The sequence below is a fragment of the Balaenoptera ricei genome, chromosome 19 (assembly GCF_028023285.1).
Source record: "Balaenoptera ricei isolate mBalRic1 chromosome 19, mBalRic1.hap2, whole genome shotgun sequence".
NCBI classification, from domain to species: Eukaryota; Metazoa; Chordata; class Mammalia; order Artiodactyla; family Balaenopteridae; genus Balaenoptera; species Balaenoptera ricei.
The window spans coordinates 46,582,699-46,609,122 of NC_082657.1; the positions used below are offsets into that span (position 1 = coordinate 46,582,699).

The 26,424-nt window shown below is 39.6% G+C and overlaps 1 protein-coding gene and 1 long non-coding RNA gene across 4 annotated transcripts in view; one reads left to right on the plus strand and one right to left on the minus strand.

Annotated features, from left to right (window-relative positions):
- NFAT5 (nuclear factor of activated T cells 5) overlaps window positions 1–26,424 on the plus strand; it is a 203,285-nt gene that overhangs the window by 55,043 nt on the left and 121,818 nt on the right. The gene's annotated exons all lie outside the window — the stretch shown is intronic.
- Window positions 465–26,424, minus strand: part of LOC132353776 (uncharacterized) — a 31,282-nt gene continuing 5,322 nt past the window's right edge. Inside the window, exons 2-3 of the long non-coding RNA XR_009499091.1 lie at window positions 5,554–5,660; window positions 465–534 (exon numbers count right to left, since the gene is read on the minus strand). This is a non-coding gene — a long non-coding RNA (uncharacterized LOC132353776). The remainder of the gene's footprint in view (window positions 535–5,553; window positions 5,661–26,424) is intronic.

Sequence of the window (26,424 nt, forward strand, 5' to 3'; positions counted from 1 at the left end):
TGTTTTGATACACACACATACACAGCAATATCGGGAATGAGTCTCAAATGCATTCTGCTAAGTGAAAAAAGGCAGACATAAATGATTACATATTGGATGATTCCATTTGCATGACATTTTGGAAAGGAACAACCATAGGGACAAAAAATGTATGAGTGGTTGCTAGGGGCTGGAGAGGGGAGTGTAAATTGAGTGGCTGGGATGGGGGTAGTGGATGACTACAAAGGGTCATGAAAGAATTTTTTGAGGGGGGTGGTGATAGAACCTTTCAGTATCTTGATGGCAGTGGCGGCTACACAACTGTATGCATTTGTCAAAACTCACAGGACTGTCCACTGAAAAGGGTGAATTTTCCTGTATGTAAGTTATGCCTCAGTAGACCTTTTTTTTTTTTTTAATTTTATTTATTTACTTTTGGCTGCGTTGGGTCTTCGTTACTGCACGAGGACTTTGCGGCGAGCGGGGGCTACTCTTCGTTGCTGTGGTGCGCGGGCGTCTCATGGCGGCGGCTGCTCTTGTTGCAGAGCACGGGCTCTGTGTCAAAACAAAGGAAAAGGGCCTGGCTCAGTGCCCCCAGGAAGAAAATTGCTATAGTCTCCTTTTCACTAAAGTGTTAGTAACAGTGTGTTCTTCTCTCCAGCATTTTTACTTTTGTAAAAAGAGCCTGCAACTTTTGTAGAGAAAGAAGGGTGGCAGTCCGTGCCAATGTATATTTATACTTATTTGTGTGTATGAAAAGATAACACAAGAAACTAATAACAGTGGTGAGGTGACCGTGGGAGTGGGGTAGGAACTGGGCAGGTGGGGGACCCAATCAGAGAAAGACTTTTCAGTATAACTTCTGTGTGTGTGTGTGTACGTGTGTGTAATACAGTCACATGGTTTAAAATGTATATCATTTTATATACATTTATATAAATGGTGTATAAGTTTTTGAATTATGTGAACGTATTACCCATAAAAACATTAAATTACAAAACAAATAGTAAAAATGGCTTAAAAGAAGGGGAAATCTTTAATCCCTAGGCATGACTGTCCTCCAGTGGAATCTGTGAGGGGGTGGCATTCTGTGGCAGCCACATCTCGTGAGCATCTGCTTACTCGGCCTTGACCCCACCCACCCTGCTGATAGACTGAAGGCAGGACTTAGCTCTTTGGGTCGGTGGGCTCCTGTTCTCAGGAGGGAGCAGAACTGAGAACACTCTCGTTCTCCCTCGGATCGCTCTCCCCACGTGTCTCCCAATGGCAGAAATCCCTTTTTTTGTCTTTCACCCCACAGCTGGAGTAGGACTTCACCTACAGATGCTCCCTGAAGGAGTAATTGTAGGTCTGAAGTCATGCTTTGGTGTAAATGATATCAGACTCTTAGACTCTTTCCCAGAGACATATTTTGGAAGAGAGCAAGCAGACCACCCATATTTCAGGTGTCTGGGCCACTTCAGGGCACCTGAAATGTAGGGCAATTGAAAGATGCTAGTTAATTACTTCTTGGTCTTCTCAGGTGTAGACCTAGGTGAGAGCTTCAGGAAGGGCCAAGCAGTGGGGTCTGCCATGTTTGTGTACCGGCTTTGGAGTCAGGCCTGACTTTGAATCTCACCTTGGCCTCTTCCTCTCCGTGAGCCCCTGACCTAGGATCTCTGTACTTCAGTTTCCTCATTTCTGAGGTGAGACTGCTGATGGCACCTGTGTTGTGAACGGGGGAGGAGATGAAGTGGGGACCACAGGCAGCACAGTGAAGGATGCGCCTTAGGTGCTCAGCACCCAGGCACCCTTCTCAGCCCGCTCTGCCTGGGCCACCTCGAGGCGCACGTGTGGCTTAGGGGGAAAGGGTGATAGACAGAGAGGAACAGTGAAGTGGAACAATATGAAGAACGAAAGCCGGGCAGCGGGGCTGACTCACCGGCTGACTCATTTCCTTGCTCAGGGATGATCTGAGCATCCGCCGAGCTGCTCCTCACGTCTTCACACTCTGTTCCCTTTTTGTGGGGAAGACCTCAGGAGGATCGCCCTGCCCCCCCGGAGAGTGGGGAGCAGTGTGCCAGACCTTCCCTTTTATAACCAGGACCAAAGGAGAGGTCAGCTAGCTACAAAGTCATTTTCCAATCCACAAAATAACAGTCCCCATATGATGCAATCATTTTAAGAAAGGACAGTTTTTGTCCTGGAATACAGGAGAGAGTCTAGACTCTTTGCGCCCATTTCTAGATATCACAGAGATATCTGCCCACCACAGAACACTTGGAAACCGCAGAAAAGTGTAAAGAAGCTGAAAAAAAAATTCACCCATAATCCTATCATGTAGACTCCATCATGGTGATGAGTTTGGTATTTTTCCATTCAATTTTTTTCTCTGTATTTTTTTCATTCTTCGGTCAAGTTTATATTGTTTATATTTGAAACAGCACTATTCAAAAGATACGTGAATCACAAATGTGAGCCACATACGTAGTTTTAAATGTTTTGGTAGCCTCATTAAAGAAAAATGCAAATAAACAGGTAAAATTAAAAATGTATTTAACCCAGTAAATCGAAAATATTGCCATTTCACCATACAATCAATATAAAAATTATTAATGAAAGATTTTACATTCTTTTTAAGTCTTTGAAATATTTTTTGGGGAATTCCTTGGTGGTCCAGGGATTAGGACTCCACGCTTCCACTGCAGGGGGCATGGGTTTGATCCATGGTTGGGGAAGTTCCTGCATGCCCTGCTGCACAGCCAAAAAGAAATGTGCTACACTATAGCACCTCTCAATCCGGACTAGCCTCTTTCAAGTACTCAACAGACACATGGGGTTAGTGGCAATCCTATTGGGCAGCCCAGCTCTATGAAATTTCTATCTTAGTTTTTTGCTTAAATTGCATCCTAAGTATTTTTTCATATCATAAAATATCTTTTGAAAAAGAATTTTAAGAGTTTAAGCAACATGTATTCACTATCTAATTCCAAAGGTAATAGATTGGTTTCTATTTTGTTTTTTGTTTTGTTTCTCTTCACTCAGGGACAGTGTGTGTTAGCCATTTGATACAATTATTTCTAGACTCTATTCTCAGTAGGTATTCATATTGAGCAAAAATTGGACACATACAATATGTCCTGTTCTATAACCACTCTTTTCACTTACTGATACACTGTGGACATACAAACAATAATGATGACAATGTCACCTTTGAGCCTCTGCAGAGAGCCAGGCATGTTCAAACACCTGTTCTCATCTCAGTACTGGGAGGTGGGAGCATTTCCATCCCTATTTCTCAAAAGTGATTTTCATTGTTGCAAAATTGGGATTTCACCCAGATCCTCTGATTTTATCTCTAGAGCCTTTCATTTTCACCATATGGTCTCCTTCTGGAGGGAGGCAGGCAGGGGATCCAAGATATGCCAAAGAAGCATTTACAAATTAACTTTTGGAGTAGGATTCTCAAAAACTTGGAGCTGTCTCTACCCATGAGTTTGCCTAACAATCTCTGAAATCACCCAGTTAAATCCTGTTCCCCCCACTGCACACACATGCCCCAAAGGCTGCCATCTTCTTCTGGGACATCCTTCCGTTTCCATGTTTCTCCTTCTCTGTAACTTCCAAGAAAGAATTCTGAGAGTCTCTCTAAATCCAAATAATTCCTTGCTCGGGGAGGGGAGTGTGCAGCTGTTCTGTGCATTATAGGTTGTTAATCGGCAACCCTGAACTCTGCCCACTAGATGCCAGTAGCACTTCCTGCCAAGTTGTGACAAAAGTGTCTGCAGACATTGGGCTTCCCTGGTGGCGCAGTGGTTAAGAATCCGCCTGCCAATGCAGGGGACACGGGGTCGAGCCCTGGTCTGGGAAGATCCCACATGCCGCGGAGCAACTAAGCCAGTGAGCCACAACTACTGAAGCCGGCATGCCTAGAGCCCGGGCTCTGCAACAAGAGAAGCCACTGCAGTGAGAAGCCTGTGCACTGCAATGAAGAGTAGCCCCCACTTGCTGCAACTAGAGAAAGCCCGCGCGCATCAACAAAGACCCAATGCAGCCAAAAAAAAAAATTAAAAGTGTCTGCAGACATTTCCAAATGCCCTGGGTGGTGGTGGTGGGGAACATCGCCCCTGTTTGAGAACCGTTTGAGAACCACTGCTCTAAGTATTATCAGATGGAGGAGTCTTTCCTAAACCAGTCATTTGATGTGATCCAGAGATGAGGTAGGACAATTACTTCCTTTATAGACTGTCGTCCTCACTAAGATAGGAACCTTTTCTCTCCACCAGGGAGTCTCCAGGATCTGCATCTAATAATTACTCGATAAGTGTGTGCACAATGAAAGATGCTGGTGATTTTTGTTGTTTTTGCTGTTGTACCTTATATTAGGGTTTTCAAGACCGAACTAAATGCACCCAATACATGTCCTAGATGATAGTGCCTTTCACAGATCCTTTTTTCCTGGAGTTCTGTGCCTTTCAGATTCTGATATTCAATCTGTTATTTTCCTATGCCAAAGAGAATAATATGAAATCTTAGCATTTACATTCTTGACTATCACATTACATTTGGATCGTGCACATATGTCCTATGCTAGACTGACAAATATTTCTATGAGGCAAATGAAAGATAATTTTTAACATTTGCATCATATGCCATCTTTTGAGCATACCCTCATCAACTGTTTTTTTAATTTGGGCCATTTAGATCGTTTTCAATTTTTTCTCATTTTAAATAACACTGCAGTGAACATCTTTGTGTATGTATCTCTGCTGTACACTTTTTAAAATAAAGAATTCAAAAGAACAAACTCTTCCTGCTCAACACATAGCCTCCTTTGCTGATTTTTACACCCGGAAATTCCTTCTCTGATTCAGAAAAAAAACCTCCAACATGAACTGAACTAATAAGATTCCATTAAATTCAGCTCAGGTTGGCTTCCCTCTTTACTACCAGAGTAGTGGTTTTGTAGACAAACTCATTGTCTGTCACTAACTCTTTGAACTTCAATTTCCTCATCCATTAAATGGGAGTAATAATAGTACCAACTTCATGGCATAAGTGAGATGAGACGTGCAAAGTTCTTGGCACCTATTAAAACCCGTAAAAAATGTTAAGTATAGTAAAATGTCAATGGTAGAATCTAGGTGGTGGATATATGTGTTCCCTATATAATTATTTCAACTTTTCTATGTGTTTGAAGGTTTTCATAATAAAATGTTCGGAAAGGAAAGCTTCATAGATAAATGTAATGTTAGTTGATCTCATGGTTGTTTACTAAGGAGAGAATGGGGCAAATCTTAGAAAAAGTCAGGTGCAAGGTAAACACATAATACCAAGTTTGAAATGTGGAATCTGTTCCTTGGGTACCACATCCAATGTATTTAGATCTTCCTTGAGTGTAGAACAGTGTGACCAGAACTTGTGTGAGTGCTGGAAAGGACTGTTGGTTATTTTACCATCTGGTCTCAGAATATAAACCACAGTGTGGGGATAGCATATGCTGTAGAAGTGGTTTATTTTTTTAGGCTTCAGAGATTTAAAAATGTATATATAGTTTGTTTGCAAAGTTACTTTGAAACATTTAGAAAAAAGTACCTGCTTCCAAGTCAAACGCATCTGAATTGCAATCCTTTTTCAGCTGCTTAGTAGTTGTGTGGTATTTAGGTGAGTCACCTCTCCTCTTTGGGTTTCAGTTTCCTCGCCTGTAAAATGGGGACGATAATAGTACATTCAGGGTCTTCCTGGTGGTGCGGTGGTTAAGAATCTGCCTGCCAATGCAGGGGACACGGCTTCAATCCCTGGTCTGGGAAGATCCCACATGCCACGGGGCAACTAAGCCCGTGCGCCACAACTACCAAAGCCCACGTGCCTAGAGCCTGTGCTCTGCAACAAGAGAAGCCACTGCAATGAGAAACCCATGCACCACAACAAAGAGTAGCCCCCGCTCACTGCAACTAGAGAAAACCCGTGCGCGCGCAGCAACGAAGATCCAACGCGGCCAAAAATAAATAAAAATTTAAAAAAATTAACCACTGGTGATGAGGCACCATTTACTTAAAAAAAAAAATAGTACATTCGTCACAGAGAGATGTGAGGATTAAGTGAGAGCACATGAAAGCACTTGATGCTGGACTTGGCACAGAGGTGTAGTTTCTTCCTTTCTAAGGGGCAACGCTTACACGTTGTTTTGCCAGTGAATTTTTCAGAATGCCGCTGTGCTAATGTAACCAAAGGTGATTTTTCTGTTGGGAAGGTCACACAGGGCTCAGGAACTGCCCACAGGCCAGCGTTGAAAAACTCAACATATTGTTGTTCCGATTTCCTCCTATTCAGAGCCCCTGCACGTGGTGACTGGCTTTATGATTCACTGAGATCCCTCCCAGAAATTTCACTTTGACCTTAAATGTGTGAAAATTCCATTCCTGGCAAGTGGAGCACATTGCTTTGGGAAAGACAGCTGAACATATTTTGTGTTTTGAATCCTTTGCTATTAGTTAACATCAGAGGACCCAAAACGTGTGCCCATCATCGGCAGAATATGGGCTTGCCAGTACATATTATGGAATGCCACGCCCCTGTGCTTCCTGATATTTACAGAATCCACCCCTCTTCCCACCCTTCACCACTGGCAACACAAAACACATCGAAAATTACACTCACTATTTTCTACAAGAATCATGGCCATGGCCAGCATCGCTGTCCTCTTTGTATGGGAGAGAGGGAACAAGGAGGGCTGGTGCTACTCCATATGGAGCCTTAATAACAAGTAAAAGAGGCCCCTGCCCTCCGGGCAGATGCAGCTCTTGCCAGTGTGCATGACTTACAGAGCATAGAGTGGGGGCCCCCCTTAACCCCTGAGCTGAGTGCCCTTGTGCAGGGCACAGCCTCGTGGACCCTGGGAATAGTATGGATTTGGAGTTAGGTAGCGTCTGCTTTGAAGCTAGTCCCAGATATTTACTGGCTGTGACCCTGAGCACAGTTACTTGCCCTCTCTGAGCCTCAGTTTCCTCATTTGATTGTAATTTCGTGCAATTGTTTGAAGGGTTAAGTGAGATAGAATATTTAAAAACTGTATGTGTGTGTTTGAATAAGCATAAAAGAAAATGTCTGGAAAGAGACACACTGAGCTATTAAAAGTGGTTTGAATTTAGGGACAGAATTACAAGGCTTCTTTTTGTGCACATATTATATTTCTATGTATTTATTTAAATTTTTTAATTAATTTATTTATTTTTGGCTGCCTTGGGTCTTCGTTGCTGCGTGTGGGCTTTCTCTAGTTGCGGCGAGTGGGGGCTGCTCTTCGTTGCGGGGCGTGGGCTTCTCACTGTGGTGGCTTCTCTTGTTGTGGAGCACGGGCTCTAGACGCGCAGGCTTCAGTAGTTGTGGCTCGCAGGCTGTAGAGTGCAGGCTCAGTAGTTGTGTTGCACGGGCTTAGTTGCTCCACGGCATGTGGGATCTTCCCAGACCAGGGATGGAACCTGTGTTCCCTGAATTGGCAGGGGGATTCTTAACCACTGAGCCACCAGGGAAGTCTGTATTTTTATTTATTTATTTTTAATTGAAATATAGTTGATTTACAGTGTTGTGTTAATTACTGCTGTACAGCAAAGTGATTCAGTTATACATATATATTCATTCTTTTTTTAATATTCTTTTCCATTATGGTTTATCATAGGATATTGAATTTAGTTCTCTGTGCTGTACAGCAGGACCTTGTTGTTTGTCCATTCTATATATAAAAGCTTACATCTGCTCACCCCAACCTCCCTCCATCCCTTCCCCAACCCCTCCCCTCTTGGCAACCACCAGTCTGTTCTCTATGTCCATGATTCTGTTTCTGTTTCACAGGTAGGTTCATTTGTGTTATATTTTAGATTCCACATGTAAGTAATATCATATGGTATTTGTCCTTCTGACTTACTTCACTTAGTATGATAATCTCTAGTTGCATCCATGTTGCTGCAAATGGTATTATTTTGTTCTTTTTTTATGGCTGAGTAATATTCCATTGTATATATGTACCACACCTTCTTTATCCATTCCTCTGTTTACAGACATTTAGGTTGCTTCCATGTCTTGGCTATTGTGAATAGTGCTGCTATGAACATAGGGATGCATGTATCTTTTTGAATTATAGTTTTGTCTGGATATATGCCCAGGAGTGGGATTGCTGGATAATATGGTAATTCTATTTTTAGTTTTCTGAGGAACCTCCATACTGTTTTCCACAGTGGTTGCACCAATTTACATTTCCACCAACAATGTAAGGGGGTTCTACGAGGCCTTGTTTTGGTTTTTGTTTAAATACTTCTGTTTTGTTTGAACTTATTTTAATTCACCTTTATTACTTTTTAAAAATAATATTATTGGGGAATTATTTAAGATTTACAGAAGACATGCAAAAATAGTGCTGAGATTCTTTATACTCCTTACCCCCTTTCCCCTACTGTAACATCTTACATAATCTTGGAACATTTGTCAAAACTAAAAAACCAATATTGGTAAATTTCTACTATTAAACTTCAGACTTTGTTCAGAGTTTACTGGTTTTCCTCTAATGTCTTTTTGCTGTTCCAGGATCTCTCACGCCCACATTGCATTTAGCTGTATCACTTCTTAATTTGGGAACAACAAAAGAGTATATGTTAAAATATATATGTTTCACCCAAATGTAGGTGAAAGAGGAGATCAAGAGGATTGAGAATGCCTCTGTCATAAATAGCTGTGCAACTTTGAGTCAGATGATTCCCCTCTCTGGGTCTTAGTTTTCTCACGTATAAAGTAAATGCGTAGGGCAAGAGATTGCTAAACTCCTTCTCTTAAGTCCAGGTAACATTGTTTTTCAGTGGAGAAAAGAATCAGGACGTTAAAGTGGGATGCAGAGGCGCTTTTAAAACACATATCTTGGACTTCCCTGGTGGCGCAGTTGAGAATCTGCCTGCCAGTGCAGGGGACACGGGTTCGATCCTTGGTCCGGGAAGATCCCACATGCTGCGGAGCAGCTAAGCCCTTGTGCCACAGCTACTGAGCGTGTGTGCCACAACTACTAAAGTCTGTGCTCCTAGAGCCCGTGCTCCACAGCAAGAGAAGCCACCACAATGAGAAGCCCGCGCACCGCAATGAAGAGTAGCCCCCGCTCACTGCAACTAGAGAAAGCCCACGCGCAGCAACGAAGACCCTATGCAGCCAAAAAATAAATAAATAATTTTTTAAAATAAATAAATAAATAAAACACACTTCTCAAAATGTTAAAATAGATGCCTTAGCTCCAAGGAGTCCCTTTTGGCCTCATTAAGGAAAGGAACAAAGATCTGATCACATCTGCCAACTGGGAACTCACCTGACTCCCGTGGTCACTGGGGATGGAGGTATTTGGTGATCTAACAGGTCTTTTCCATTTCTGTCTACTAGGATGTATTTTTGTTGGAGAGGGAGATTTTGTCCAAATTCTTAGAGAAATAAGAAACATGGTAAATCCTCTATTCTCAATTTGCTTTATTATTTATGACCTCCAGATCTCTGGTGAGGAGGACAGGACCTGTACTGGGCTCCATTTTTTTACCAGCTGGCTTAGTCTTAAGTTCATGGCAGTCTGCCCAAGCTATGCCAGTTGAGCGAGCTTTAGATAGTAGAAGTCACATCTGATGTCCTTTGCCGCAGACCATTGGCATAAACTTATTTATTCAGAATTGTGTCCATGGCAGGCATGTTCCGTCCATGTTTGGCTAAAAGAGCAGGCAATATTGTCACATGCTCAGGAAAGCTTTCCTCATTTACCCCTTAAAGATTAGGTCAGGCCCCTGGTAAATGCATTTGTTGTATGAGTTTTTTTTTTTTTTTAATAAATTTATTTATTTATTTTTGGGTGCACTGGGTCTTTGTTGCTGCGTGCGGGCTTCTCATCGCGATGGCTTCTGTTGTTGTGGAGCAGGGGCTTCAGTAGTTGTGGCTCACGGGCTCAGTAGTTGTGGCTCATGGGCTCAGTAGTTGTGGCTCACGGGCTTAGCTGCTCCACAGCATGTGGGATCTTCCCAGACCAGGGCTCAAACCCATGTCCCTGCATTGGCAGGCGAATTCTTAACCACTGCACCACCAGGGAAGTCCCATGAGTTTTGTTTTGTTTTGTTTTGTTTTAATGAGTTTTTATGTAAATGAATTTTCAGGTTTTCTGCAACTTAGCTTTCGGATTCATTCTGGTTTTGACATCTGTCTACTTAACTCCAGCTCATTCCTTTTATCTACTGCATAGTGCTTCATGATATGACCATTTTATGTTTTATTAGCCACTCTCCTACTGATGAATATTTTAGTTGTTTCTAATTATTAATATTATTTCTGTTACAAACAATACTGCAATGAACATCTTTGAGTGTCTCCGTAGGCTTCTCCTTGCTTGCTCTCAAGAGTGGAATTGCTGGGTCATAGAGAATGCCTAAGTTTAATTTCATTGGTTCCTTCCAAAATCATGCCGTAATTTTTTCACCTGTAAAATGAGAGGGATTCAGTGATTTCTAAGGTTTCTTTCCCCCCAGCTCTAAAACGCAATCATTCTGAGACAATAGAGGGGCGAGGCAAACTTTAAACTCTTGGCAATTATCTCGTATATACTGTGCTCAGTCAGATGCAGCGGAAACAGATAATATCCAGGGTCATGTGTTCCCTGTTGTTCCCTCTCTAGGTCCCTGGGAAGAGAAAACTCCATAAAACACCAGATCAGATTTTCTTTTAATCCTCTAAGTAATGAAGTGGATAAAAGTTTCTGACAGTGGAAAACTCCAATTATTCAATTACATTAAAATAAATCTGTCACTAGACTTGGAAACCCAAGCTTTGCTTGTTCAGAGAGTTACAAAAGTAAAAAGGTTTCCATGCTATGCACAATTTTTCTAACTTGTCCCACGTGACTGTGATTTAGAGTCATTTTACCCACTCACAGCTGCTGTTACCCAACTGTTAATATCAATGCAATGAATGACAAAATAGTTTGTAAGAGGAACCCTATCTAATTCCAATAAATACCTTACTTCTATTTATTTTGAACGTGTCCATTGTCTCTGGGCAGTAACCTCAGTTCAGGATATCAGAATACCACTTGTGCAGGCAAATATACATTATATTCCTTAGAAATTAAAGACACAATAGACATTGATATCTTGTCCATGACTCATGTCCTCATGACTCCCAAGCTCATGAGAGGGCTTTAACCCACTGATCAGGGTGGGGGATATATTAGGACAGTATGGGCTTTTCCATCACCTATTTAATTGTAGCTACTCAGTACTGGGGATTATATTAAGAAGAATGTATATAAAAATGCATAAGATGATAGCTCAGTGTTGATTCTGTACTGACATTACCTCCAGATACTAGTATTATGTCTGCTAAAAACAAAACTTTAGAACAAGACAAAAATGATTTGGTGGTTTCCCTCCCATTATAGATTTGCTTATTACAAAATCTTTGGAAATTATGATAGAAAAGCAGAAGGAAGAATAAAAGGATGATCACTATTACTATTTTGGTGTAGTTCCTTCCCATTCTTTTAAGAAATTCTTTTGTATTTTGAGAAATTTCAAAAATACACAAAAGTACAAAGAGTAACAAAATAAAAACCAGACCTATATTCTCACTGCTAACTCAGAAATAACCATTAATTTTGTAATATTTGCTACCAATCTTTCTTTTTATTTTTAATTGCGTTCACTTTTTTTTTAAATTAATTAATTAATTTATTTATTTATTTTGGCTGTGTTGGGTCTTCGTTTCTGTGCGAGGGCTTTCTCTAGTTGCGGCGAGCGGGGGCCACTCTTCATCGGGGTGCACGGGCCTCTCACTATCGCGGCCTCTCCTGTTGCAGAGCACAGGCTCCAGACGCGCAGGCTCAGTAGCTGTGGCTCACGGGCCTAGTAGCTCCGCGGCATGTGGGATCTTCCCAGACCAGGGCTCGAACCCGTGTACCCTGCATTGGCAGGCAGATTCTCAGCCACTGCGCCACCAGGGAAGCCCCCAATCTTTGTTTTGTTTGTTTCTTTATTGAAAGAAAGAAAGATTGAAAATAAAGCTAAAGGCTGATTTAACCACCGTCCCCTATCATGAGGTTGGAATTTTCCCTTCCAGTTCATTCTTTTTTTTTGTTTAATATTTATTTATTTATTTATTTATTTATTTATTTGGCTGTGCCAGCTCTTAGTTGCGGCATGCGGGATCTTCGTTGCAGCGTGTGGAGTCTTTTAGTTGCAGCATGCAGACTCTTTAGTTGCGGCACGCAGGCTCTCAGTTGCAGCATGCAGGATCTAGTTCCCTGACCAGGGATCGAACCCTGGCCCCTTGCATTAGGAGCTCGGAGTCTTAACCACTAGACAACCAGGGAAGTCCCCAGTTCATTCTTTTTTCTTTTTTCTTTTTAAAATTTTATTTTTATTTACTTATTATTTTTTTTTGGCTGTGTTGGGTCTTCATTGCTGCATGCAGACTTTCTCTAGTTGCGACCAGTGGGGGCTACTCTTCGTTGCAGTGCGCGGGCTTCTCATTGCGGTGGCTTCTCTTGTTGTGGAGCACGGGCTCTAGAGCACACGGGCTTCAGTAGATGCGGTGTGTGGGCTCAGTAGTTGTGGCTCGTGGGCTCTAGAGCGCAGGCTCGGTAGTTGTGGCGCACAGGCTTAGTTGCTCCGCGGCATGTGGGATCTTCCCGGACCAGGGCTTGAACCCGTGTCCCCTGCATTGGCAGGTGGATTCTTAACCACTGTGCCACCAGGGAAGCCCCCTCAGTTCATTCTTGAATATGTGTGTGTGTGTGTGTGTGTTTGTGTGTGTGTGTGTATTTGTAAGTATATATATACAGAGATACATATATATAGAGAGATACATACGTATATTTTATATGAACAACATATGGTATTCTTTTGAGTGGCTTTTTAAAAAATTTATTCCTAGTTATAGGTTTTTAAAAAATTTCTGGCGACATATAGTGTTGCTTCAATGTATCGATACTGATACTACAGCATTGTTCTTTATCTTAATATCCATCTTGAGGAATAGGAATCCTGAGCAGCATAGGAGAATAAAACCTCCGTTCTCTCATCTGTAAAATGGGAGCAGTAATAGTATCTGCCTCAGAGTGGATGTGATGATTGATGAGATTTAATGATAATATGAATATCGAGACTCACTCTGTGCCTGGCACATGTGCTCCCTGCCATTTCCCTCCAGCACTGAGAGCTCTCCAGCTGTTTGATGAGTTTCCAGTCCAACTACTAATTATGTGACCTTCAGCCGCATACCTGAGCCTCGCTTTTCTCATATTTATAATGCAGATCATAGTAATATATATCTCTAGGTTGTTGTGACAATGACATGAGATAATAATGTGCCTTGCATGGGACCTGGAATATTGCAAACACTAAGGAACTGACAGCTATTATTATTATTATTAATTATTATTATTATTATTATTATTACTATCTCCTTATCCTTTAAAATGAAAACTTTTTTTTATTGGAGTATAGTTGATTTACAATGTTGTGTCACTTTCAGGTGTACAGCAATGTGAATCAGTTATACATATACATATATCCACTCTTTTTTAGATTCTTTTCCCATATAGGCCATTACAGAGTATTGAGTAGAGTTCCCTGTGCTATACAGTAGGTCCTTACTAGTTATCTATTTTTATATATAGTAGTGTGTATATGTCAATCCCAATCTTCCAATTTATCCCTCCTCCCCCCTTGTCCCCTGGTAACCATAAGTTTGTTTTCTACATCTGTAACTCTGTTTCTGTTTTGTAGATAAGTTCATTTGTACCCTTTTTTTTAGATTCCACACATAAGCAATATCATATGATATTTGTCTTTCTCTGTCTGACTTATCTCACTCAGTATGACAATCTCTAGGTCCATCCATGTTGCTGCAAATGGCATTATTTCGTTCTTTTATTATTATTATTACCACTATCTCCTTATTCTTTAAAACGAAAACTTGATCCTGCTTAACCAATCTTAACAGCTGAAAATAAGTCCATGGAAAAAATGTTCCATGGTCAAATGAGTTTGGGAAACCCTGTCTATTCTAGCCAGCCCTTGATTCACAGTGCATAGTAAGATATCAAAAGTAAACCAGTCCAAGGGAAAAAGAGTTTTAACCCAACATTTCCCAAACATACTTGATCGCAAAACTCTCTTGTTCCACTAACATCTATAAACATCCCAAAGAAGTAATGTCCTATGTTGAGCACATTTTGAGTATTGGTTTAAGGTATGACTCCCTCAGATTACATAAATGCATCTGAATTGGGGGCCTTCTTTTTGTGTCTACTCAAGAAAGCCTAATTCACTCAAGAAAGCTTAGCTGGCTACTCCAAAATCTCTGATGTAAGAATACTGGCATAAATTAGAATATGTGTTGACAACCATTTACTAATTCTCAGATTCTCGGACAGTTTTGAGTACCCTACAGATTACTGGTCCTGTAACAAAGAGCTTTCTTTAGTTATTTTGGAGGCAGTTGTCCGTTCATCATTCATATGTTGGACAGAGTTTTGTGACCTAGGAGCAAGTCTCTGTATAATGGATGAGACCCTCCTTACCCAAGGCTTGGCTTTCAAGTCTGAGGTTTTTCAAAGGTCCTTGAGACACCATAAACCATGGCAAAGACAAGTTATGGATAGGGAGGAGATATTTGCAACACATATAACCAACAATGAATTTGTATACAGACTATGTGGAAGACTAACAAAAGACAAACAACCCAAATGAAAAAAAAAAAAAAAGGCCCAAGGAAACAAACAGGAGAAGACCTTTAATGGTCAATAAATATCTGAAAACATGTTCAAACTCATTAGTAATAAGAAAATGCAAATTCGAACAATGAGATACATATATGTAGTAAAAGTATAAAACCAAGCATGGGATGACACACTCCAACTTCAGAATAGTGGTTATTATAGGAAGAGAAAAAGGAAAAAAGGATGGGAAAGGAGACTTCAGTGTTATGTATAATGTCTTCTGTCTTCCTAAAAAATATGGAGAAATATAGGGAAAAGTTGAATTTGTTAAATCTGAGTGATGGATACATGGCATCTATTTCCTGCATATTTGAAATATTTCCTATTTTAAAATAAACAAAAGAAAAACTTCACCTTGATTATATGAATGCCACTTTGTAAGACATCACTTTATAAAAATATTCTCTTCAGTTTCAAGTATTATTTTTATTTTGTTTCTTTCATTTATTGATTTTGCTCTTTGATCAAGACTTGTCTGGAATAGTTTGTAGACTGTAAACCCAGGGATGTTAGCTGTTGTGGTTTAATTATCCTCTAGGGTCTAGAGTCTAGGCGTTTAGGCTTTGCTTAATAGTTGTTGCCTTTTTCCTATTTTAAAAAACTGGGCATGGATTTAAATGAACTTGACAACAATATCTAGACGTATCAGTTAGGACTCAATAAGCTTGCAAGTAACAGAAAAATCATTTCAAACAGGCTTAAGGTGGAATTTTATTTGGCCATGTAATTGAAAAACTCTGGGCTGCAGGGGAGCTGGTCAGGCTTCAAGCACCAATGGATCCAGCGTTTTAAATGATGACATCTCTTCCCACTTTCTAGTTTTTCAATATTACAAATAATGTTGCAATAAGCATGTTATTGCATGCTTATATACATGAGTAAGAGTTTCTCAAATCTAGAAGGGGAATTGCTAAGTCAAGAGTATAGACATTTCCAACTTTCCAACCACTATTGCTAAATTTCTACCCAAAGTGAGGGGTTTGTTTGTTCATTTGCTTATTTTTTGTTTTGTCAATTTATACTTCCACCAGCATCAGCAGTGTATGAAAGTTCTCATTTCCTTTCCTTTCGTCCTAATTAAATTTAGAATTTTAAGGTCCCTAAATGTTTCTACTCTTCAGCCAGGTGAATAAGGTCAACATCAATATCATAAATCATGTTGATATGTACCCTTGATATGATGTGATGAAAATGGCACTTTAGCTCTGTGGTCTTCCTCTAAAAAATACATTGCCCCACTCTGATTACAAGAATAACATCAGGCAAATTACAATAGAGGGGTAACCTACAATATACCTGTCCAGCATTTCTCAAAACTGTCAAGGTCATCAAAAACAAGGAAAGTCTGAGAAAATGTCAAGCCAAGAGAAACTAAGGAGACATAAGGACCACATGTAAGGTAGTATCCTGGATGGGGGATCCTGGAACACATAAAGGACATTAGGTAAACTAAGGAAATCTGGATAAACTGTGGACTTCAGTGAATAATGATGTGTCAATATTGGTGCATTAATTGTAACAATGTACCACACTTATAAGATGTTAACATACAGGGAACCTGGGCATGAGGTATATGGAAACTCTACTATTTTCTCAGATTTTCTGTAAATCTAAAACTATTTCAAAATATAAGGTCTATTAATTTTTTTCTACTCCTGCAGTTATTTGATTGTTATTTTAATTTTCATTCCTCTAGTTACTGGTGAGATTGAGCATCTTCTCATATATTTATTGACTATCCAGGATTCTCTTTGATGAATTTCTTGTTCACAACCTTTGCCTATTTTTTAAAATGTGTTACTTGTTTTTTTTAAATGTTTGTTGGAATTTATATATATTCAGTGTATTAATCTTTTGTTGGGTCATCTATTAATTTTGTTGTGTTGAGTTGCAAATATCTTCAGTTTATAAGTATCCTTTGATATTTTCTATGGTATATTATCGTATTATATTAATATGGTCTGGCAGATATTTAAAATTTTAATGTTATCAAGTGCTTTTCTTTATCTTTGTACTTTTGAGTCTTGTGTAGAAAATCTTTCCCTATTCTGATGTCACAAAGATATTCCTTGTTCTAACAATTTTTACAGGTTACGTTTTTACCTTAAAGATTCTTAATCCACTTGGAATTTTTTTTTTTTTTTTAGTCATCAATTTTATACACATCACTGTATACATGTCAATCCCAATCACCCAATTCATCACACTGGAATTTCTTTTTATCTAGTGTAAGGTAGGAAACAAATTGATTTTATTTTTTGTATTAGTAGCTAATTGTTCCAGCATCATTTATTGAGTTTTTAATCTTTTTCCACTGATTTATAATGAGATTTCTATTTTATGCCAAGTTTCCATATGTATTTCAGCTGTTTCTGGGCCATTTGTCCCTTTAATCTGTTTGTCTATCCCTAAACAAAAGTCGAATTGTTTTTTAAATATGGCTTTATGATAAATTTTTCTTATCTGGTCTGGTAAGTCAAGTTCCCTCCTCCTTGTTTTTTTCCCTCAAAATAATCTTGGCTATTTTGGGCATACTTGTTCTTTCATGTGAAATTTAAGATCAGTTTATCAAGAGCCATAAAACAGCCTTTTGGAATTTTGATTATTACAATGAATTTCTAGACTAACATTATAGACTAATGAATTTATAGGCTAAATTATAGACTAATATTGAGTCCTTCTATTCACTAACAAAGTGTAGTCTGTGTTTACCTAAATCGTCTTTTATATCCTTCAATGTTTTGTAAATTTCTCCTTAAAAGTCTTGTCCATCTTTTGTCTCTTTATTCATGGGTATCTCATAGTTTTTGTTGCTCTTATTATATTTTTTATCATTAACAACACTCTTGATTTTTGGATGTTGTTTTTACCAGCAAGTTGCTGAACTGTTCTGATGTTTTTCTTGGACTTCCTACATAGACAACCATTTCAACTGCGAATAACAAAGATTTTTCTGTATTATTTTTGAATCCTTATTCCTCTTTTTTATTTTTTCTTATTGCATTGGGTAGGACTTCTAGGACGATGTTTAATAGCACAGAAAGGAATGCATCTTTGTCTTGTTTCATATTTTTATGAAATGTTTCTAATTTTTCAGCACTAACCATGATGTTTGCTGTAAGTTTGCTGTTGGTTTTTGGTAGATGGTTGTCTCCCATTATCTGTTTTATTCTTACAGTGATAGAACCCCAGATTTGTAGCTGAGCATATAGCTACCCGAAATGCATACTGTATTTCTCAGCTTCCCTTGCAGTTAGTAGATGTGGTTATCTCTAAGCTTCAGCCAAGAAGATATAATTATGTATCACACAGAGGTGGTACATATCCTTGAAGGAAAGGGGAAATGCTCTCCCCCTTCCTTTTCCTCCTCCTTTCTGTTGACAGGTATACCTTCTTCTTCTATTTATTTATTTATTTATTTGGTTGCGCTGGGTCTTAGTTGCAGCAAGTGTGCTCCTTAGCTCTGTGGCTCTCGGGCTCCTTATTTGTGGTATGCGAACTCTTAGTTGCGGCATGCATGTGGGATCTAGTTCCCTGACCAGGGATCGAACCTGGGCCTCCTGCATTGGGAGCACAGTCTCTTAACCACTGCACCACCAGGGAAGTCCCGACAGGTGTATCTTCTTTTTTTTTAAAGAGTATTAGTCATTTTATTTTTATTTACTTATGGCTGTGTTGGGTCTTCGTTTCTGTGCGAGGGCTTTCTCTAGTTGTGGCGAGTGGGGGCCACTCTTCATCGCGGTGCGCGGGCCTCTCACTATCGCAGCCTCTCTTGTTGCGGAGCACAGGCTCCAGACGCGCAGGCTCAGTAATTGTGGCTCACGGGCCTAGTTGCTCCGCGGCATGTGGGATCTTCCCAGACCAGGGCTCGAACCCGTGTCCCCTGCATTGGCAGGCCGACTCCCAACCATTGCGCCACCAGGGAAGCCCTTGTATCTTCTTGATAGCTGATTTTTTTTTTTTTTTTTAAACATCTTTATTGGAGATAGCTGATCTTTTGATGATCTTGGAGCTGTCATGCTAGCCAGGATCACCCAGATTCACATGAGTAAGAAATAAACTCTTATCTTGTTTGAGCCACTGTTTCTGTTTTGTCATTTGCAGGTAAGCTTATCCTAATTAAACCTTTATTTGATAAGAGAAATTCCCTTTTATTCCTAGTTTGCTTAGAGCTTTTGTTTTACATCACGACTGAGTAATGAATACTACACAATGTTTTTTCTACATTGATTGAGATGACCATAATTTTGTCTCCTTTACAATATTCTTTCCACCTCACCTATAACATTTGTTTACCTTGTAACTTGTTTCTAACCAGGATAGGAAGATTGATTTTATTATTCTAGAACATAGATTAGAAAGATATGTTTCCTGCCTAATTATAAATATTTTGAAAGTTGGATGAGAATAAACTGATTAAGGGGCATAGAACTCTAAGTACTGTTAACATGGGATGAATTTCTTTAAATTGATTTGCCCATGTAATTAAAAACGTTAAAGAAATAGAAAGGAAAAAGAGAAGACAAAGAGGAAAGACAATTCTTTATACATTTAAAAATTTATTTCAAATGATATATTATGAATAACAGGAATTTTAAAAAGAAAAATCTGTAAAGCTGCCATCTTGGTGTAAATATTCTTATTGTTGCCTACTATCTTTCAGTCCTTGTTCGTATACCGTTGTTTTTTGCGCTTACGATTTTAGTATAGAGACATTTTTTCCATTCTGAAAAGCTACTTATTTTTATAAAGTTTAGGTCCTTTAAGTTTCCATGTAAGAATAAACTACTGAACAACAATAAAAGTTCATAGAATAAGTGTCCCTTCCCACCTGAGTCACAGAATAAAAGAACTTATAGAACTGAAAGGAATTTTTTAACCTCATCTTTTGAAGGCTGATTTAAGTATTTTTTTCTATAAGATATTTATTTTATGGCAGGTTTGATAGAGTGCTCTCAAGTCATTAAATTCTTATATTTAGGATTATATTTATGCTGTCCAATCTTTGTGACAAACTCAGTTCTAGGAAAGCCTGAATTTTTCAACACTTTATCAATTACAATAACCGTTACTGGTGACATTTGTGTTACAATATTACACTTCACAAAGTGCTTTTTCACAGTTTAGCTCATTTTTTCTCTGTAATAACACTGTGAATGACAAAGGTACTATTATAAACCCATTTTGCAGAAGAGGAGATTGAGGCTTCAGAGTGTTTAAGAGATTTATGCATTTAATAAGTGGCAGAGTAGAGACTCAAAACAAAATATTCTGCTTTTCCATCTGCACTAATAGTTTTTGAGCTCCACCAAATCAGATAATGACAGCCTTTTTTCAGTTTAGAGTAGAACAATAATTAATTAATGGGCCAAACTTTCTCAGTTAAAAATTTTTCTCTGATGTGTTTTTCTTTTTTTTTAAATAAATTTATTTATTTGTTTGTTTATTTGTTTGTTTATTTATTTTTGGCTGCTTTGGGTCTTCGTTGCTGCCCGCGGGCTTTCTCTAGTTGTGGCGAGCGGGGGCTACTCTTTTTTGCAGTCTGCGGGCTTCTCATCGCGGTGGCTTCTCTTATTGCAGAGCACGGGCTCTAGGTGCACAGGCTTCAGTAGTTGTGCCAGGCGGGCTTCAGTAGTTGTGGCACATGGGCTCAGTAGTTGTGGCTTGTGGGCTCTAGAGCGCAGGCTCAGTAGTTGTGGTGCACGGGCTTAGTTGCTCTGCGGCATGTGGGATCTTCCCGGACCAGGGCTTGAACCCATGTCCCCTGCATTGGCAGGCGGACTCTGAACTACTGCGCCACCAGGGAACTCCCTGATGTGTTTTTCTTAACTGGATACCTCATGCTTGTCTGTACTAGGTGCTGGAATAGGATGGTTTCTGATGTAGCATGAAGTTATGTGTTTTGTGATTTTAAGTTTCCCTATCAGCATTTCTGCAGTGTTTTGCAGAGAGCTCGGATTTCCAGGTGTTGAGCCACAGGAATATATTTTAAAATCGTTGCGTTACGTTATGCTGAGTAAGCCCTCGAACCTGCAAGCCAAACACATTTTAGGTCCCAAAATAATGGTGAAAAGCTACTATGGACTTGCTTCATTCTCTCTTATTTCATACATTGTTTTTCCTTACTGCTCATCAAAGTAAAACTTACCGAGGGGTATATCCAAGGGAAATAATTAAGAAAAGGCTATAAATACAGATTAGCTACAAGGATGTTCATCTCAGTGGTATTTACAAACGTTTTCAAGAAAGGAAATAAACTAAATGACAAAAGTAAGTGATTGGCCTGCCTGCCAATGCAGGGGACACGGGTTCCAGCCCTGGTCAGGGTAGATCCCACGTGCCGCGGAGCAACTAAGCCAGTGAGCCACAACTACTGAGCCTGCGCTCTAGAGCCCGCGAGCCACAACTACTGAGCCCATGTGCCACAACTACGGAAGCCCGTGCGCCTAGAGCCTGTGCTCCACAACAGGAGAAGCCACCACAATGAGAAGCCCGTGCACCACAATGAAGAGTAGCCCCCACTTGCCACAACTAGAGAAAAGCCCGCGTGCAGCAATGAAGACCCAGTGCAGCCAAAAGTAAATAAATAAATTAATTAATTTAAAAAAAGAATCATAAAAAAAAGTGAGTGATTGGCTAATAAATTAAGATTGATTCTACAGTCAAGTACTCCTTTGCCGTCACACATTATTAAAAATATTTATTGATGTGTACTGATGTCCACAGTTACATCAAGAAGGCAGGATAATAGTATACATAGTGTAGTCAATTTTTGTATATAGAATGCAAATATACATAGAAAATTTCCATGAAGATACATGGTAAGTGATCGTCTCTATGTGGTGGTTTAGGAGTTTTTGACTAATTGTTATTTATTACTTTCTTATTTATATTTTCTGCTATTATTTTTGGTTTTTACAATGAACACTTATTGCTTTAGCAGTATAAAACCCCCACATAACTTTTTTTTTAATTAAAAAAAAGAAACAATCCACTCAGCCCTGTATAAAGCATTGGCGAACATGTTACCTACTATGCTCTGTCAACTTAGAGAGTGAAGGGGGAGGACACGGCAGTGTACAGAATTTAATTTAGATATAAGAAGAATTTCCTGAAGGTAAGACCTTTAATCTGTTAAAATGTTAAGGGTCTAGAGAATTCCCTGGTGGTGCAGTGGTGAGGACTTGGTGCTTTCACTGCGTGGGCCCGGGTTCAATTTGATCCTGGTCAGGGAACTAAGATCCTGCAAGCCAAGTGGCAAAAAAAAAAAAAAAAAAAAAGTAAGGGTCTAGGTGAAACACTTAGGCGAAGGGAGGTGATTAGGGTGCTGATTCCTGAGACTGACCTGAATGTACAATGCTGGAGAGGATTTAAAGGTAGAAAATCAAAGGGTTTCTAAAGCTGGCTTCCTAGGATACAAATTGCCTTGTAATGAGGTGCAGTCAGTTAACAAGCATGCATTGAGGACAGGAGTTCTGAGGAGAGAAAAGACATAGAAATTCAGATTTCAATTATTCATTCATTCAGCCATTATTGATTGCTCTCTACAAACACCACATTGTGCTAAGTGTTGGGCTCTGTTTTTTACGAGTTTACAATTTAGTTGGAGAGATAAAAGATGAGGCTCTAAATCATTTGAGAAGTACTGGAAGCTATGAAGGGAAGATCAGAGAACTTAGTTCAATTAAAGAAGACATCAGAATAGTTGAGATGAGTGGGAATAGGCTTCCTGAAGATTGAAATTTAAAAGTTGAAGGAAGTTTCACAGAAGAGAAAATAAATGTGAAGGGTTTTTGACTAACAATCTGATATCTCATGTGTACCTACGGTCTTTTCATTGATGAGATGTACCGCTACTTCTCCAAAATTTGAGATTTTTAAAATGTGCTCTCTTTATGCAAAATATTTAGCTCTTTTGCATTAAGAAAGGATTAGAGGGAATTCCCTGGCGGTCCAGTGGTTAGGACTCTGCACTTTCACTGCCCAAGGTGCGGGTTCAATCCCTTGTCAGGGAACTAAGATCCCACAAGCCGCATGGCATGGTGAAAAAAGAAAAAAGAAAAAAGAAAGGATTAGGTAATACGAAGTAGAAAGAAGATTAGAATTACAGAATTTCAGAGAGGGAGGTTACCTTTGCTATTATGCAGTCTGCAGCAGGTGCTGTAATTGTCTGTAAATGTCTACCCAACATCTGTTCTCCCCCTCTTCCTTGCCACCTGACCCCCAGTTGTGTTCAGAGAGCATCAGTGTAGCCATCTAATGTACCTACACATTTCCCAGCCTTCTTTTAGCTGGGATGACCATGTGACACAATCCTGCCCAGTGACATGTAAGTAGAACCCACCGTGTGGGTGTTCCAGGGACCAGAGTTGTTCCTTTTGCCCTTTACCCTTCCATTTTCCTCTTGCCTAGAATGCAGACAGGATGCCTGGAGGTGACAGCCATCTTGCAAACATGAGAACAAGGGCCCAAATCTCAAACCCTAGCAGAGGAGAAAGCCTGTGTACCTGATGGCATCGTGGGACTTCAAGACTAGCCCTGGATTGCCTAATCCAGACTCCTTGCACGAGAAAAAGAAAACCTGTGAGCCACTGGTGTGTGTTACTAGCATCCAAACACAATGCCTGCCTGATAAGTAATCTAACCCACTTATTTCACAGAGAGGAGACAAAAGCCCAAGAAAAGTTCCATAAACTTGGGCAGATTGTATCAAGTTAAGACTTTCTCACTTTGAAGTGACAGAAAACCCAATCCCAAACCTCTTAAGAAAAAAAGAAAAAAAAAAAGGAATTTATCAATTCAGATCATTGAAGTCAGGCATGGCTTCCTCCAGAGACTCAAATGACTTTTTCAGGTTCTGTTTTTCCTCTCTCTCCACCTCTTGGCAATGCTTCCTCTGCTCCCTCCACTTCAGACAGGCTCTTTCCTCTTTGTGGTGAGGTGTTGCCAGCCGGTCCAGCCTTACCCCACCCAGGATTAAGTCCAGAGGGAAAGCCAAAACTCCTCCCTGGAGGAAAGTCACACTACTCAGGAGAAGTGTGACTGCCTGCTGGGCATTCCAAAAGTGCACATCCTCTGCTTAGTATGTGCTTAGAACTAGAACTTAGAGGAATCCTGGTTCCGAGTCAGTTCACTGGCCACTTCATCAAATAGCCTCTGATAGACTTATCATAAACAGGTGTGTGCATCCATGAGTAATACATATCCGTCAGATATTTCCTTGGATCATGTGATTACATGCTCCTTGGGTAGGTTTTGACCACTGAGGTATGTGAACACTGCAGAGAAAATACCAGGTCTATCTAGAAGCAATGAGAACTCTAAAGGTAGCCCCCAACTCTGCAGACAAAGTCAGATTTGGGGCTTAGGGTGAACCTGCTCAAGAGCAGTGATACAGGTTACATCTTCCTCTTTCCCTCTGAAGGAAATCTACTAGATCAATCCTCCATGGGTTTTTCTCTCTGTTTTTCTCTTCCTGAATTTCCCCCCTTTTCATATCTCTTGTACCCAAAAAGGATACTTATTTAATAGCTATAAAGGGCAGATGATCTATTTGTTCCTTATGGCTCCAGTTCAGACAATCGGGGCTAAGTTCAGAGTTCCCTTAGCCTGTTTTTTACCTGGCTTTTAAATGCTTCTGGGCTAGGCCTTACAGAGTAAACCTTAGGTCCATTATTACCCAAGTCTTCCGTGAATGGAAGGTTTGCAAACTGATCCTCTTTAAAGACATCATGGCTGCTTTTTATTTCCACAAGCCTTTTTTTTTTCTTTTTTTCGGAAGAATTGTTGGCCTTTAGGATTCTTGAAATTCTTCCACATGCAGTTACTCTGAAAGCAAGCATTTAAAGGCTTAAATGTTAATGCTGAAGTATGTTTAGAGTGAAAATTGGGAATGCAAGCTCATGTAGATTTGTTTCTTATCAGTTTACTCTTTTACTGAGTTTCAGCAAGTTGTTTACTTGGATTTCCTACTGGTAAGAAGTAAATCTAGGATAATTTCTTTTCTGGTTAGAGTTTTTGCTGCTCTAGATAACTAAGTATAAAGTCTCTTGGGGTAATTCATGTTTAGTGGTGTTTGCATCTCTGTTAAATATTTTTTTGATAGGTTAAGCTATTGGACTCCAACGATGAATAAACTATTGGTGGATATTTCAAACCTTTGTCCCATTATCTCCTTTTCTTGAATATTCTCAGAATTTCTCTCTCCCTCACTCAACATTTAAGCAGTTTTGAGTTCCTCTAATTCCACTTTCACGATATATACTACATAACGCCTTCTTTCCATTTTTTTCAGACTCTTCTCTTTAGGGCCTCATTCACTCTTGCCTGGGTTCCCTTTCCAGGCTCTCAGATGCCAATTTACTCTCCACACTGCTGCCTCTGTTATTTACTTAAAATAGCGCTCTGGGCAGGTCATTTACCTCCTCAAAAACCTTCAATGGCCCCCCAGTGCCTATAGGATAAAGAACAAAATCCTTGGCATAATATTTAAGGCCTTTCACCTCTGCCCTTTTCTTACTTTTTTAGTTTCTCCTTTCATTCTATCCATCTCTGTACCCAGTGTCAAATTCCTATTAAAATATCTACAAATGGCTTATTAGAGAGTTTGTTTCATTCTGTCTTGGTGCTAAATTATGTGCTCACAATCAATTATAAGTTATTTAGGGCAAGGATGTGTTTTATTTATTTTGATCTTCTTAGAGACTGTACAACCAGTGTTCACAATATATTAGAGAGGGATCCATGAAATGTAATTCACTGTGATAATTGCTATACTAACAGTTTGAACAAAATGCTATGGGAACCCAGAGGGGAGAAAAATTAATATTGCTTGGAAGGGTTCAGGATGAATTCACAGGTGAACTAATATCTGAGCTGGACTTTGAAGGATAAGTAGGATTTTTACAGGTAGAGAAACTGAATGAATAAATAAATGAATATTCTCTCTAAGCCTCATATTTTATAATTAGATTCTAACACCTGTGGGTAGATCCCTTGTGTGTCGCTTCCCATGTCTGGAGCGGTCCACCTTTCTCTATTCGGCTGAAACAAATGTTTCTCAGGTAGAATATATTATTTCTAAAGTCAGTCTAGTTTATCCAATAACTTCAACTTAGCCCTTCAATTCTGGAGCTTAGTTGTGGATGACCAATTCAACTATTTTATCATTGCATCCTTAACCTAAGTATTTAGCCATAATCCTCAGCAAAGCTGAAAAAAAAAGACACTGCTTCTTTGACCATCTACTGACAAAGTCCAATGAAGCCCAGGTATTTCTTGGAATATTTGTATCAACACATAATAGCTGTGATGCATCACAATGTAAACATTTGTGTGTTAGAACTTTGCCCTGCAATTATCTAGCCTCTTTTAACCACTTTAGGAAATTGGGGTTGGAGTAAAGAGATATCAGCTGTGGGGTATAGCAGGCGGAGGAGAAAGAGTGATGTGTTAGGTGACATTCCTTCATTTTCCCCTCTATCAGCTAAGAAAGCAAAAGGATAATTTATTTCTAGATACCTGTACAGAACTCTAGCTTAGCACCTGTCACAATGCGAGTTTGTTTACTTACAGGTCATCTCCCTCATCAGGCTGAGAGTAAACTTCTCATATTCGTCTCTGTAAAAATCTTCATGTTTCCTGTACCTAGCATAGTTCCAGGAGCCCATTTGTGGAAAGAGGGA